Source organism: Bombina bombina, chromosome 10 (genome assembly GCF_027579735.1).
Source record: "Bombina bombina isolate aBomBom1 chromosome 10, aBomBom1.pri, whole genome shotgun sequence".
Classification (NCBI taxonomy): domain Eukaryota; kingdom Metazoa; phylum Chordata; class Amphibia; order Anura; family Bombinatoridae; genus Bombina; species Bombina bombina.
Genome location: NC_069508.1, coordinates 131692197 through 131708633, shown reverse-complemented (window position 1 = coordinate 131708633; position 16437 = coordinate 131692197). Strand labels below are relative to the sequence as shown.

Genomic DNA, 16437 nt, shown 5'->3' with positions numbered 1-16437 from the left:
TGTTACCCCCCTCTTAAGTACTGGCAGAAAGAAAGTACTAAAATAAAAGGATACATACATACATACATATTCTCAAGTGTTGGATCCCGCCTTAGCCCCCAACCTCCCTGATTTCCCCCCCCCCCCCAAAAACCGCTCTCTAACCCTCCCCCCCTCTAACCATCTTGGGTACTTGGGTCCTACGCCCATCCCAGATACCTTTCCCAACACTTATTAAATCCTCTCCTTACACTTATTGCCATAGTGTAGCAGTCCCACCAGCCCCCCCGTGTGCACGCTCCCGGACTCCTCATCCCCACTAACAGGAAATAACTACCAGTAATGTGCCACCGACCTGCCTCCCTGCTATCCCACGCCATCAACGATCAGCACCATCGCTGGCCGATGCAGCCATTAAATGGACTTTCTAAAGATACCATTATTTTCATCATATCATTTACTATAAAAAAAATATGATGAAGTAACTTTCTAAATTACTTCTATTATCAATTTTGCTTCTTTTTCTTGGTATCCTTTATTGAAGGAGCAGCAATGCACTACTGGAAACTAGCTGAATACATATATGAATACATATGGTGAGCCAATGACAAGATGCATATATATGTGCAGCCATCAATAAGCAGCTAATTCATCTAAGCCTACATAGGTATACTTTCAACCAAGGATACAAAAAGAACAGAGCAGAGTAGAAAATAGAAGTAAATTGGACAGTTGTTTAAAATAGTATGGTCTATCTGAAATGTTAAAACAAAATTGGGTTTCATGTACCTTTAAGCTAAAAAATAAGCTAATGTTCAAATGTTTTCAATGTTTGAGCACAAATAAAATCAATTTATGTTAAATTAAATTATACCATTCATTTGTGCACTTGGCTAGCTCAAGAATAACAGGAAATGCTATAATGTTGCAAAGTGTTACACTGAACTACAATATTTTCTGTAGAGTACTCTGTAATTTGCAGTTCTCAGACAAGGGGTCACCTGTCCTAACTCTTCTTGGGTTACAATGAATCAGCACTGTATGCCATAAACAGTGCTTTACTATACCATTCGTTGTTTAATCCCAGCAGACAAGCCATCATTCTTTATCAGACGAGTGTCCCTCCCACTCCAGTCTTTATATACACACACTGCACGTGGTCTATACACACCCACAGTACAAGACACCGCCCACAAAAGTAACGCGTTCACGACACCTCCACGAGCTGTCACATGTTCACTCAAACTCCTTCATGCCGCTCTCGCGCACCCCACGCCCTCACCTCATTCACTGCCTCACGTCAGACACCGTAGTCACGCGAGAAAGCAAAAAATACCAGTGCTCGCGAGAAAAAGGTGGAACATAGTGACTAAAACCAACCCACAATCCCAGCAATAGGCGGAGTTTACTAGTACTGCCAGAAAGCGACTAGCGAGCACGACGGACTGTGCAGGGGTCAGGGATCGACCACAGCAAGATATTTCCTAGTCTTACCGTCCCTATGTACAATAGGAACAGCTCAGCGGTCTCTATATTATGCTATAGAAGCCACCAGTCTTATAGCAATCGGGCGGCTGTGACAAGGAGATTGGTGTTGCGGACGTTTACTTACGGAGCCTCGCACTGTGCTTCGTGAATTTAATTTGTCAGCTGCTAAATGACACCACAAAGGAGGTGGAAAGTTGCGACACCGACCTACCTGTCCCAACACACTGCTTCAAACTACAGCAAGTCCCTGCCTCACAGTATAACCCGTGTGTCAGTACCAGTGACTGACACCGTCTGCAATCCGCATGACAACACTGCTCATAACAAAATCTATATTATCGTCATGCGGTCAAACCCTCACTGTACCCAACAGTCCCCTGTGTCTAGCCGATGTCCCATCTGACTTAATCAGCACTAGTTGCTGTGACCACTGCCCTTGTCTCACTGTGTAACCTGCTGAACTAGCACCACACTGAGTGACAGCTCCTGCAACTGTCAGTGCAACTTGCCCAATAGAAGAGAATTACATTCATAGTTATGGGAAAAGGATTTCAGGAAACAATAAGGATATACATGCAATTCTGACACCCTGTGTACTTTATATATGAATAGGTACAGGCACAGTACACTGACAGCACATGATAGCCACACTTGTGCATGAAAGACTTTGCTCCAGTAGCTCTATACAAGTACTCACACTTCACTGCACAAGTAGTCACTGTTATTTTGCTCACTACTCCCCTTGCAGTGTGACAGCACCTAAAACAAACAATAAACGCTGTCTGCTTTTCACCAAGTGGCAGTGCCAATTATTAAAAAAAAAAAAACACCACCAGCAACTAAGACTGAAAAAGCAATGGCCATTGTGATTCCAAAACACCCTCACACCAACTAAACATTAAACCCAGGTAGTCAGCGTGGCACAACACAAACACTATCTGCATGTGAGTGCCAAGCAAGTACTCACCTGATTTTTGCATGGTACGTCAAAACTATGTAAAACCACATCTTTCATAATAGCTCATTAATTAAATGCCTACAAAATAGGATATTACCCCCTTATAAACTGGTATTTAGCACTGTTGGTACTAGATGGGGTAAAGTGTCAGTCACTAAATTTCATTCATGCATTGAAAGCTATTCCCCTCTGTGGTGGGCACTGGCACAGCTACTTGTTAATGGACATCTCAGCCAAGCTCAGCACTCTCCGCCTACAATTTCCCTGCAAACATTGCATTGACAGCAAGAAGCAGTGTGCTACATTGTTCTGAGCAATCAAGGGGTTAAATTGTTAACGGCAACCCAGATGTTGATGTTAAATCACCGTTTTCTGGCACCCAAGAGATTAAACATGTTTCATGGTTTTGTGATCCTGACAAACTACATCTATCCTCTCTTCTCCCCAAGACCTTTTTAATGGGTGCAACACCCAGCTTATTGTACTGACCACCGGCAAAAAATTTAGCCAATATTAAAAAGGGACAGTCAAGACAAAATTAAACTTTTATGACAGGGAATGCAATTGTATACTACTTTCCAATTTACTTTAATCATCAAATTGTCTGTTTTCTTGCTATTCTTTGTTTAAAGCTAAACCTAGGTAGGCTTGTATGCCAACTTCTAAGCCCTTGAACGCCGCCTCTTATCTCTGTACATCTTATTAGCTTTGCACAGCCAGAGTGCTAGTTTACGTGTGTCATATAAACAACATTGTGCATACATTAGCTATAATGCAAGTTCGTAAATCATACTGCGATAAGGGGGCAGTCTACAAGGTAATCACAAAAGGTAAAAGTATATTATAACTGTTGGTTATGCACAACTGGGGAATGGGTAATAACGAAATTTATGCTTACCTGATAAATTTATTTCTTGACACAGTGAGTCCACGGATCATTATCAATTACTGTTGGGAATATCACTCCTGGCCAGCAGGAGGCGGCAAAGAGCAGAAAAGTTGTTAAAGTGAAGGTAAAGTTCGCTATTTCTCATTATCTATTTTTACTTGTCCCCCTAAATGAATGGTACTTTCAGTCATCAGTTTTTTTTAATTAGAAGTATAAAGTGAGTTTTCGCCGTTTATACTTCCCTTTTTTCTAGCCGTAAATTCAACCCAGTGTTTTCTTTTTTCTTGCAGGTCACGTTTTTTTAGCAACCAATTGAAAATCTGGCTGTTAGGCGGCCGTCAATCTACGTCATCCGGCTCCTGGATGATCTGCGCATGCGTTTAGAATTTGTTAGTAGTCTTGTAAGACAAGCGTGCTCCCATTTCGCGCATGCTTATTGCAATTGTATGTAGGATGCTTTCTTTAAACGGCAACAATCGCAAAGGGTCAAATCCGGACTGATTCAATTTTAACAAGTTTTAACAAGTTCAATTTTAACACTTTCTTCAATTTAATTGATCATATATAATACTTATATTACACTTTTGATATATAAATTGAATATACTGTATCTATAGCTGAGACGAATGACGCCTGCACTTTGGGGAAAAAGGAGGATTACCGCATGCGCATTGCTAACAGTAGACGACTATGCGCATGCGCAGTTCGTTGCATCCTCATGAACGCGCTTTAGAGACAGATATAGAGCGGATGGGACTGCACGGATCATCAGCAATTACTGTTGGGAACCAATACCCAAGCCAGAGGACACAGATAAGGGAGGGACAAGACAGGAACCTAAACAGAAGGCACCACTGCTTGAAGAACCTTTCTCCCAAAAGAAGCCTCAGCCGAGGCAAAAGTATCGAATTTATAGAATTTAGAAAAAGTGTGCAAAGGTAACCATGTTGCAGCCTTGCAAATCTGTTCCACAGAAGCTTCATTTTTGAAGGCCCAGGAAGAAGAAACAGCCCTTGTGGAATGAGCTGTGATTTCCTCAGGAGGTTGATGTCCAGCAGTCTCATACGCCAAGCGAATAACTCTTCAGCCAAAGGGAAAGTGAAGTAGCCGTAGATTTCTGACCCTTATGTTTCCCAGAAAAGCAAACAATGCAGAAGACTGACAAAAGTCCTTAGTTGTCTGCAAATAAAATTTTAGCGCTTGCACAACATCCAGATTATGCAACAAGCATTCTTTGTGAGAAGGATTAGGACACAAAGAAGATACGATTTCCTGATTAATATTCTTTGGGCAGGAAACCAAACTTAGTACGCAGAACCACCTTATCAGAGTGAAATATAAGATGAGGGGAATCACACTGTAAAGCAGAGAGTTAAGAAACTCTCCAAACAGAGGAAATAGCAAGAAAATAAAAAAAACTTTCCAAGATAACATCTTAATATCTAAAGAATGCATAGGCTCAAACCGAGCCTGTTGTAAAACTTTAAGAACAAGGTTAAGACTCCATGGAGGAGTAGCAGGTTTAAACACAGAATTCTAACAAAGGCCTGACAAAACTATTTCACGTCTGGCACATCCGCCAAATGCTTATGTAGCAATGCCGAAATCTGACCCTTTAGAGTACTTGCCGACAAACACTTCTCCAGACTATCCTGGAGAAAGGACAAAATCCTAGGAATCCTTACGCTACTCCAAGAGTATCCTTTGGATTCGCACCAATACAAGTATTTACGCCAGATCTTATGGTAAATCCTGCGAGTCACAGGCTTACGAGCCTGAATCAAGGTCTTAATGACCAACTCTGAAAATCCACCTTTAGATAAAGCTAAGCGTTCAATCTCCAAGCAGTCAGCTTCAGAGAAACGAGATTTGGATGAAGGAAGGGACCCTGAAGTAGAAGGTCCTTCCTCAGAGGCAGTCTCCAAGGTGGAAAGGATGACATTTCCACTAGGTCTGCATACCAAATCCTGCAAGGCCACGCCGGGGCTATGAGACGCTATACAGACGCCCTCTCCTGCTTGATTTGAGCAATGACTCTTGGAAGGAGAGCGAACGGAGGAAACAGGTACGCTAGACTGAAGTTCCAAGGAACTGCTAGAGCATCGATCAGAAATGCCTGCAGATCTCTTGACCTTGAGCCATATCTAGGAAGTTTGGCATTGTGACGAGAAGCCATGAGATCCATCTCCAGCTGCCCCCACTTGAGGGTCAAGCTGGAAAACACATCCGAATGAAGTTACCACTCCCGGGGATGAAAAGTCTGCTCAGAAAATCCGCTTCCCAATTGTCCACTCCTGGGATGTGGATCGCAGAAAGACAGCAGTTGTGGGACTCCGCACACTGAATAATTCAGGCCACCTCTGTCATGGCCAAGGAACTCAGAGTTCCCCCCTGGTGGTTGATGTAGGCCACCGAGGTTATGTTGTCCAACTGGAATCTGACAAACCGGGCTAAGGCTAACTGAGGCCAGGCCAGAAGAGCATTGAAAATTGCTCTCAGCTCCAAGATGTTTATGGGCAGGACTGACTCCTCCTGGGTCCATAATCCCTGAGCCTTCAATGAGCCCCATATACTGCTCCCCAACCTAGAAGGCTGGCATCCGTGGTCACAATCACCCAGGAGGGTCTGCGGAAGTAAGTACCCTGGGAGAGATGATCCTGAGAAAGCCACCACGGAAGAGTTTTTTAAAAAAAAAAAAAATGTTATCATTATTTATAACCAATAATGGATAACAAAATAGTGAACATGTCTTTTTACCACACAGGGCAAGGATGCAGATCTTCTGCAGCAACACAGTTTTACAGTGTAGTATAAACATACAATGTTAACCTAAATATGCACCGTTAACCTAGCATATGTATTCCAGTACCACAATTCGAGATACGCCAAACAGTTGATACATCATTGTATACATCCTATGTATTCACATTATTGGGTTTTTGTGTTTAAAACATGACAAAAAACACCAGCAACTTAAAATTACAACAAAAAAAATACTCTGCACTTAGAAAGGGTATTAACAATAACATATAGTGGATGCCTATTATAATATCCCTTTCCTATAACATCTTCATTCAGAAAGAATAAATTCTTACATTTCATTGGAGACAACTCCTATATATTACACAAAAATTACTAACATTAATTTGGTTTTATTGTACTCTTTTCCTGACATAACTTATGTCTAGTATCGATCATTACTACAAAAAGGAAAAATGAGGTTTGACTCCGAGCTTTTGGAGTATATTAAATGGTTTACAAATAGTTAATTTGCTTTTATTTTGTCTACTGAAATAGCTTTTTTTCCCCCCCTGTTCTGGCCTCCACCTTTTCTTTCTTTTCCCTTTCCTCCCTTTCTTTCATTCCCTTCCTCTCTTTTTCCTCCCCTTTTTTTCCTTTACATCCAATTCATACAAGATTTCCAGTTTCATCAAAAAGACAAGAGTAAATTTTACATTGTATAACGTCATATAAAAGCATGATAAATAATTATAAAACTTCTCTACTCCGTATTAACATATACCAATAGTGATAAAGCATGGTTCTGATAATCAAAAAAAAAAAAAAAATCAGGGTGGAGACTCATCCATTTACTACCTTAATGAGCTAGCTGACTTTATATATCTGAAATGGGAATTTTTCGTAACAGCTTAAATAAAATATAAACAGCAAAAACTAAACAAAAACCAAGGGAAAGGGAGGATGAAGCAAGTAGTAAGACAGACATCATCCCAATATCTACTTAAATATAGTAAAAGGAGGCAATACTTCAGTTCTATTTAGTAAAGATGTTGTCTCCAATAACTTGAGTAGTTCTCTGATGATATTAGTTAAAGGAAGAGAGGGGAGGAGCGGAAATAGTCTATTAACTGTAGTTGAACATCTCTATGTTGGCCAAGAATAACTCTCCCATTTTACCATAAATATTTTTAATTTATTTTCTTGGAAGCTCAAAAGGGTCATGCTGATCTAATACCATTTGATACGATATGTTGAACGAATGATGCTATATTTGGTGCGTTTTTATCTTTCCATGTTCTAAGTATCATCTGTCTTGATGATAAAATGGCGGTATTAATTAATGGCTTATTTAGCATTTCCTTTTCTGGGTATAAAAAAATATGAACGGCTTCTAAACTCAACCTGTTTGACAGATATTTATTTAGCCAAAACTATCTGTCTCCATAATCTTTGTATCTTAGGGCAACTCCAAAAGATGTATTAGATCGGCGTTTGGGAAATCACATCTAGGACATACATTGGATCCTTGTCTATTCCATTTTGCCATTACCTTGGGTGTGAGATATACTCTGTTTAAAAGTTTATAATGTGACACTCTTATTGCTATATCATATGAATATTTTTAACTCTTAAAAAGCTTTTTTGAAAAAAAATAAAATATTCATATTTATGTTTGGGAACTCAGTTTTCCATGTACAAAATAACTTATCAATTTTCACTTCTGCACCTTTCAGGGCCAGGGTCCTGTATACGGCAGTTAATTAATGTTTACCCATCTGGTATCTATATCACGGAAGAGAGTCTTGATGCCCGATATATATCTACACGTGGAGACAGGTCCGTATAGTCCCCGTTCCATTGTCTGAGCATGCATAACTGCAGAGGTCTTAGATGGAACCAAGCAAACGGAATGATGTCCATGGAAGCCACAATCAGACCGATAACCTGCATACATTGAGCCACTGACGGCTGTGGAGAGGACTGAAGGGCAAGACAAGAGTCGAAAATCTTTTTCTGACCTCAGTCAGAAAACTCTTCATTAAGAGGGAATCTTATGGTCCCCAAAAATACAACCCTTGTAGCTGGAACCAGAGAACTTTTTTCCTGATTCACCTTCCATCCATGGGATCGAAGAAAAGACAAGATCTCTGTATTAGATTCTGCTTGTTGAAAAAATGGCGCCTGAACCAGTATGTCGCCCAGATAAGGTGCCACTGCAATGCCCCGAGATTGAAGCACAGCTAAAATTTCTGGGAGCGGTGGCAAGGCCGAATGGAAGGGCCACAAACTGGAAATGATTGTCCAAAAAGGCGAATCTCCGAAACTTGTGATGGTCCCTGTGAATGGAAACATGAAGGTATGCATCCTTTAGGTCTATTGTTGTCATGAACTGACCCTCTTGTACCAAGGGAAGAATGGAGCGTATAGTCTTCATCTTGAAGGATGGCACTCTGAGAAACTTGTTTAAACATTTTAGATCTAGGATTGGTCGTAAAGTTCCCTCCTTTTTGGGAGCTATGAACAGATTTGAGTAAAATCCCAGACCCCTTTCCTGAAAGGGAACTGGAACTATTACCTCCAGGGTGGCAAGGTCCTTGACATAATGTAAGAACGCCTCTTTTTATCTGCTCTACAGATAATCTGGAGAGGAGAAACCTGCCTCTGTAAGGTAAAAGATTTGTCCACCGCCCATGGATCCGGTACATCTCATATCCAAGCCTGGGAAAAAAAGGAGAGAGTCTGCCCCCATACAAGATCTGCTCCCGGATCGGGGGCCAACCCTTCATGCTGACTTGGAATCAGCTGAAGGCTTTTTAGATTGCTTTCCCTTATTCCAGGACTGGTTGGGCTTCCAGGAAGGCTTGATCTTGCTTGGAGGAAGGGGAGGAAGACTTGCCTTTAAAGTTACAAAAGGAACGAAAATTACTCTGACGTCCCTTCTGCTTATTCTTTTTCTCTTGAGGAAGAAAATAACCCTTCCCTCCAGTAATATCTGAGGAGTAGCTACTTGTAAGGAGTAGCCATGAGCTTAGATTTAGATGAAACATCCGCAGACCAGGACTTCAACCACAAGGCCCTGCAGTCTAGCACCGCAAAACCAGAAATTTTGGCTCCCAGTTTAATAACCTGTAAGGAAGCATCTGTAATGAAGGAATTGGCTGTAAGGAAGCATCTGTAATGAAGGAATTGGCTAACTTGAGAGCCTTAATCCTGTCCTGGATCTCATCAAGAGGGGTATCCGTCTGAAGATATTCAGACAACACATCAAACCAGTAAGCTGCAGCGCTGGTAACTGTAGAGATGCACAACCCAGGTTGCCATTGTAGACCTTGGTGGACATCTTTTTTAGCAAAGCCTCCAATTTTTTTATCCATTGGATCTTTAAAAGAACAACTATCCTCTATGGGAATAGTAGTCCTCTTGGCCAAAGTGGAGATCGCTCCTTCTACCTTAGGAACCATCTTCCACGACTCCTTAATAGAATCCGCTATAGGAAACATCTTCTTAAAAATAGAAGATGGAGAAAAGGGAATACCAGGTCTTTTCCATTCTCGAGCAATAATCTCCTCAGCACGGTCAGGAACCGGAAAAAACAATTTATGCTTACCTGATAAATTCCTTTCTCCTGTAGTGTGGTCAGTCCACGGGTCATCATTACTTCTGGGATATTAACTCCTCCCCAACAGGAAGTGCAAGAGGATCACCCAGCAGAGCTGCTATATAGCTCCTCCCCTCTACGTCACACCCAGTCATTCGACCGAGAACCAACGAGAAAGGAGAAGCCAAAGGGTGCAGTGGTGACTGGAGTATAATTCAAAAAAATTTAGACCTGCCATAAAAACAGGGCGGGCCGTGGACTGACCACACTACAGGAGAAAGGAATTTATCAGGTAAGCATAAATTATGTTTTCTCCTGTTAAGTGTGGTCAGTCCACCGGTCATCATTACTTCTGGGATACCAATACCAAAGCTAAAGTACACGGATGACGGGAGGGACAGGCAGGCTCTTTATACGGAAGGAACCACTGCCTGAAGAACCTTTCTCCCAAAAACAGCCTCCGAAGAAGCAAAAGTGTCAAATTTGTAAAATTTGGAAAAAGTATGAAGAGAAGACCAAGTTGCAGCCTTGCAAATCTGTTCAACAGAAGCCTCATTCTTAAAGGCCCAAGTGGAAGCCACAGCTCTAGTAGAATGAGCTGTAATTCTTTCGGGAGGCTGCTGTCCAGCAGTCTCATAAGCTAAACGTATTATGTTACAAAGCCAAAAAGAGAGAGAGGTAGCAGAAGCTTTTTGACCTCTCCTCTGACCAGAATAAACGACAAACAGGGAAGACGTTTGTCGAAAATCCTTAGTTGCCTGTAGATAAAATTTCAGGGCACGGACTACATCTAGATTGTGTAGAAGACGTTCCTTCTTCGAAGAAGGGTTAGGACACAAAGATGGAACAACAATCTCTTGATTGATATTCCTGTTAGTGACCACCTTAGGTAAGAACCCAGGTTTAGTACGCAGAACTACCTTGTCTGAATGAAAAATCAGATAAGGAGAATCACAATGTAAGGCAGATAACTCAGAGACTCTTCGAGTCGAGGAAATAGCCATTAAAAACAGAACTTTCCAAGATAACAAATTTGATATCAATGGAATGAAGGGGTTCAAACGGAACACCCTGTAAAACATTAAGAACTAAGTTCAAACTCCATGGTGGAGCAACAGTTTTAAACACAGGCTTAATCCTGGCCAAAGCCTGACAAAAAGCCTGAACGTCTGGAACCTCTGACAGACGTTTGTGTAAAAGAATGGACAGAGCTGAAATCTGTCCCTTTAAGGAACTAGCGGATAAACCCTTTTCTAAACCTTCTTGTAGAAAAGACAATATTCTAGGAATCCTAACCTTACTCCATGAGTAACTTTTGGATTCGCACCAATATAAGTATTTACGCCATATTTTATGGTAAATCTTTCTGGTAACAGGATTCCTAGCCTGTATTAAGGTATCAATTACTGACTCAGAAAAACCACGTTTTGATAAAATCAAGCGTTCAATTTCCAAGCAGTCAGCTTCAGAGAAATTAGATTTTGATGTTTGAAGGGACCCTGGATCAGAAGGTCCTGTCTCAGAGGCAGAGACCAGGGTGGACAGGATGACATGTCCACTAGATCTGCATACCAAGTCCTGCGTGGCCACGCAGGCGCTATTAGAATCACTGATGCTCTCTCCTGTTTGATTCTGGCAATCAATCGAGGAAGCATCGGGAAGGCTGGAAACACATAAGCCATCCCGAAGGTCCAAGGTGCTGTCAAGGCATCTATCAGGACCGCTCCCGGATCCCTGGATCTGGACCTGTAACAAGGAAGCTTGGCGTTCTGTCGAGACACCATGAGATCTATCTCTGGTTTGCCCCAACGTCGAAGTATTTGGGCAAAGACCTCCGGATGAAGTTCCCACTCCCCCGGATTAAAAGTCTGACGACTTAGGAAATCCGCCTCCCAGTTCTCCACTCCCGGGATGTGGATTGCTGACAGGTGGCAAGAGTGAGACTCTGCCCAGCGAATTATCTTTGATACTTCCATCATCGCTAGGGAGCTTCTTGTCCCTCCTTGATGGTTGATGTAAGCTACAGTCGTGATGTTGTCCGACTGAAACCTGATGAACCCCCGAGTTGTTAACTGGGGCCAAGCCAGAAGGGCATTGAGAACTGCTCTCAATTCCAGAATGTTTATTGGCAGGAGACTCTCCTCCTGAGTCCATGATCCCTGAGCCTTCAGAGAATTCCAGACAGCGCCCCAGCCTAGTAGGCTGGCTTCTGTTACAATTGTCCAATCTGGCCTGCTGAATGGCATCCCCCTGGACAGATGTGGCCGAGAAAGCCACCATAGAAGAGAATTTCTGGTCTCTTGATCCAGATTCAGAGTAGGGGACAAATCTGAGTAATCCCCATTCCACTGACTTAGCATGCACAATTGCAGCGGTCTGAGATGTAGGCGTGCAAAGGGTACTATGTCAATTGCCTCTACCATTAAGCCGATCACCTCCATGCATTGAGCCACTGACGGGTGTTGAATGGAATGAAGGACACGGCATGCATTTTGAAGCTTTGTTAACCTGTCTTCTGTCAGGTAGATCTTCATTTCTACAGAATCTATAAGAGTCCCTAAGAAGGGAACTCTTGTGAGTGGAAAGAGAGAACTCTTCTTTTCGTTCACCTTCCATCCATGCGACCTTAGAAATGCCAGTACTAACTCTGTATGAGACTTGGCAGTTTGAAAGCTTGAAGCTTGTATCAGAATGTCGTCTAGGTATGGAGCTACCGAAATTCCTCGCGGTCTTAGTACCGCCAGAAGAGCACCCAGAACCTTTGTGAAGATTCTTGGAGCCGTAGCCAATCCGAATGGAAGAGCTACAAACTGGTAACGCCTGTCTAGGAAGGCAAACCTTAGATACCGGTAATGATCTTTGTGAATCGGTATGTGAAGGTAAGCATCCTTTAAATCCACTGTGGTCATGTACTGACCCTTTTGGATCATGGGTAGGATTGTCCGAATAGTTTCCATTTTGAACGATGGAACTCTTAGGAATTTGTTTAGGATCTTTAAATCCAAGATTGGCCTGAAGGTTCCCTCTTTTTTGGGAACCACAGATTTGAGTTAAACCCCTGTCCATGTTCCGTCCGCGGAACCGGATGGATTACTCCCATTAGTAAAAGATCTTGTACACAGCGTAGAAACGCCTCTTTCTTTATTTGGTTTGTTGACAACCTTGACAGATGAAATCTCCCTTTTGGGGGAGAGGATTTGAAGTCCAGAAGATATCCCTGAGATATGATCTCTAACGCCCAGGGATCCTGGACATCTCTTGCCCAAGCCTGGGCGAAGAGAGAAAGTCTGCCCCCCACTAGATCCGTTCCCGGATCGGGGGCCCTCGATTCATGCTGTCTTAGGGGCAGCAGCAGGTTTTCTGGCCTGCTTGCCCTTGTTCCAGGACTGGTTAGGTCTCCAGCCTTGTCTGTAGCGAGCAACAGCTCCTTCCTGTTTTGGAGCAGAGGAATTTGATGCTGCTCCTGCCTTGAAATTACGAAAGGAACGAAAATTAGACTGTCTAGCCTTAGGTTTGGCTCTGTCTTGAGGCAGGGCATGGCCTTTACCTCCTGTAATGTCAGCGATAATTTCTTTCAAACCGGGCCCGAATAAGGTCTGCCCTTTGAAAGGTATGTTAAGTAACTTAGATTTAGAAGTAACGTCAGCTGACCAGGATTTTAGCCACAGTGCTCTGCGTGCCTGAATGGCGAATCCGGAATTCTTAGCCGTAAGTTTTGTTAAATGTACTACGGCATCTGAAACAAATGAATTAGCTAGCTTAAGTGTTTTAAGCTTGCTTGAAATCTCATCTATAGTTATTGAGTCAAGAGTCTCTTCCAGGGACTCGGACCAAAAAGCGGCCGCGGCCGAGACAGACGCAATACATGCAAGGGGTTGCAATATAAAACCTTGTTGAACAAACATTTTCTTAAGGTAACCCTCTAATTTTTTATCCATTGGATCTGAAAAGGCACAGCTATCCTCCACCGGGATAGTGGTACGCTTAGCCAGAGTAGAAACCGCTCCCTCCACCTTAGGGACCGTCTGCCATAAGTCCCGTGTGGTGGCGTCTATTGGAAACATTTTTCTAAACACAGGAGGGGGGGAAAAGGGTACACCGGGCCTATCCCACTCCTTAGTAATTATCTCTGTAAGCCTCTTAGGTATAGGAAATACGTCAGTACTCGCCGGTACCGCATAGTATCTATCCAGCCTACATAATTTCTCTGGGATTGCAACGGTGTTACAATCATTCAGAGCTGCTAATACCTCCCCTAACAGTACACAGAGGTTTTCGAGTTTAAACTTAAAATTAGAAATGTCTGAATCCATTCTATTGGGATCAGAACCGTCACCTGCAGATTGAAGCTCTCCGTCCTCATGTTCTGCATACTGTGACGCAGTATCAGACATGGTCCTATTATTAACAGCGCACTCTGTTCTCACCCCAGAGTGATCACGCTTACCTCTAAGTTCTGGTAATTTAGACAAAACTTCAGTCATAACATTAGCCATATCCTGTAATGTGATTTGTAATGGCCGCCCTGATGTACTCGGCGCTACAATATCACGCACCTCCCGAGCGGGAGATGCAGGTACTGACACGTGAGGAGAGTTAGTCGGCATAACTCTCCCCTCGTTGTTTGGTGAATGATGTTCAATTTGTACAGATTGACTTTTATTTAAAGTAGCATCAATGCAATTAGTACATAAATTTCTATTGGGCTCCACTTTGGCTTTAGCACATATAGCACAGAGATATTCCTCTGAGTCAGACATGTTCAACACACTAGCAATTAAACTAGCAACTTGGAAATACTTTTCAAAGCAATTTACAAATAATATGAAAAACGTACTGTGCCTTTAAAAAGCACAGAAAAAAAGTTATGACAGTTGAGTAATAATAAACCGGAGAAACTATAACATCAAATTCTTTCCGGTAAAACACAATTTTAGCAAAGGATTGCCCCCATTAGCCATGGATAACTAACCCTGAATAGCAGAAAAAATGTACAGAATATAAACGTTTTTTATCACAGTCAAAGCACAATCTCACAGGTCTGCTGTGAGTGATTACCTCCCTCAAACTAACTTTTGAAGACCCCTGAGCTCTGTAGAGATGAACCGGATCATGCAGGGAAGAAAACAGACTTGTGACTGAATTTTCTGATGCGTAGCAAAAGCGCCAAAATAGGCCCCTCACACACAACAGTGAGGGAGATCAGTAAACTGTCTTAAATTAAATAAAACGACCGCCAAGTGGAAAAAAACAGTGCCCAAAACAATTTTTCACCCAGTACCTCAGATAATTAAACGATTTTAACATGCCAGCAAAAACGTTTAACATCAAATAAATGAAATGTCATTAGAAAGCCTGTTGCTAGTCGTTCCCACTGCAAGTTAGGCTAAAGTCTTATGCATACAGTATTATTCCAGTGAAGTGCCATTCCCCAGAATACTGAAGTGTAAATATACATACATGACAGCCTGATACCAGTTGCTACTACTGCATTTAAGGCTGAGCTTACATTATATCGGTATGGCAGTATTTTCTCAGTCAATTCCATTCTCAGAAAATAATATGCTGCTACATACCTCTTTGCAGGTTAACCTGCCCGCTGTCCCCTGATCTGAAGTTTACCTCACTCCTCAGATGGCCGAGAACAGCAAAATGATCTTAACTACGCCGGCTAAAATCATACAAAAACTCAGGTAGATTCTTCTTCAAATTCTACCTGAGAAGGAACAACACACTCCGGTGCTGTTTTAAAATAACAAACTTTTGATTGAAGGTATAAAACTAAGTATAATCACCACAGTCCTCTCACACATCCTATCTATTAGTTGGGTGCAAGAGAATGACTGGGTGTGACGTAGAGGGGAGGAGCTATATAGCAGCTCTGCTGGGTGATCCTCTTGCACTTCCTGTTGGGGAGGAGTTAATATCCCAGAAGTAATGATGACCCGTGGACTGACCACACTTAACAGGAGAAACCTCCATCGCAGAGGGAACATCAAAGTATTTGTTCAATTTACTAGATTTTTTAGGATTGACTACGATAGTTGTGTCGGAGTCGTCCAAAGTAGCCAAAAACCTCCTTAAGTAATAAGTGAAGGTGTTCTAGCTTAAATCTGAAGGATACCACTTCAGCATCAGAAGAAGGAATTACACTAAGTCTGAGATTTCCCCCTCAGATGCTATGACAAGTCTTCTTCCTCAGGCTTATAGGAAGGGACACTCTGGACAGCCAGAACTTGATCAGAAACCTTACTGTTTCCTTAAATTTCCTTTTACACCTTCCCTGCAACATGGGGAAAGCTAACAAGGCCTCAGATACCGCAAGGGATACCTGGGAAGCAATGTATTGTAGAGAAAATACTACAGGTTAGCGCTGCGGAATCTGTTGGCGCTCTACAAATAACCGATAATAATAATAATAATACAGGATTGCAAGAGGAAACACAGGGCACTGTATGTGGAGACTGAAAAAGTTGGGACGCTTGAGGAGAAAGCTGCGGCATATCTGCAACAGGAGACACCTGAAAAGCATTTGCCTGGGATAATGGTGGCTCATGGTCAAATATTTTATATCTATAACTTAAAGTTCTCTCAATGCATGAGGAACAAAAAGGAATTGGGGGTTCCACCTGATCATTAAAACATAACTGACAAGCAGCAACTTTGCCCGGGATAATGGTTTGAAAAGCCTCTTGATCCATCTTATGTAATAAAAAAAGGGATTATCTATCTTTTAAAAAAAAAAAAATTCTGGGAGTAGACTGTCCCTTTGAGAAGCTTTCT

The 16437-nt window shown here is 42.2% G+C and overlaps 1 protein-coding gene across 2 annotated transcripts in view; it reads right to left on the bottom strand.

Annotated features, from left to right (window-relative positions):
* ZZZ3 (zinc finger ZZ-type containing 3) overlaps positions 1-16437 on the bottom strand; it is a 367019-nt gene that overhangs the window by 284030 nt on the left and 66552 nt on the right. Inside the window, exon 1 of one of the 2 annotated variants that reach the window (XM_053693334.1) lies at positions 1151-1304. The exons of the other annotated variant lie outside the window; for it this stretch is intronic. The gene's annotated coding sequence lies outside the window, so the exon portion shown is untranslated. Of the gene's footprint in view, positions 1-1150; positions 1305-16437 lie in introns of those variants that run through there. 2 annotated transcript variants of the gene reach the window in all.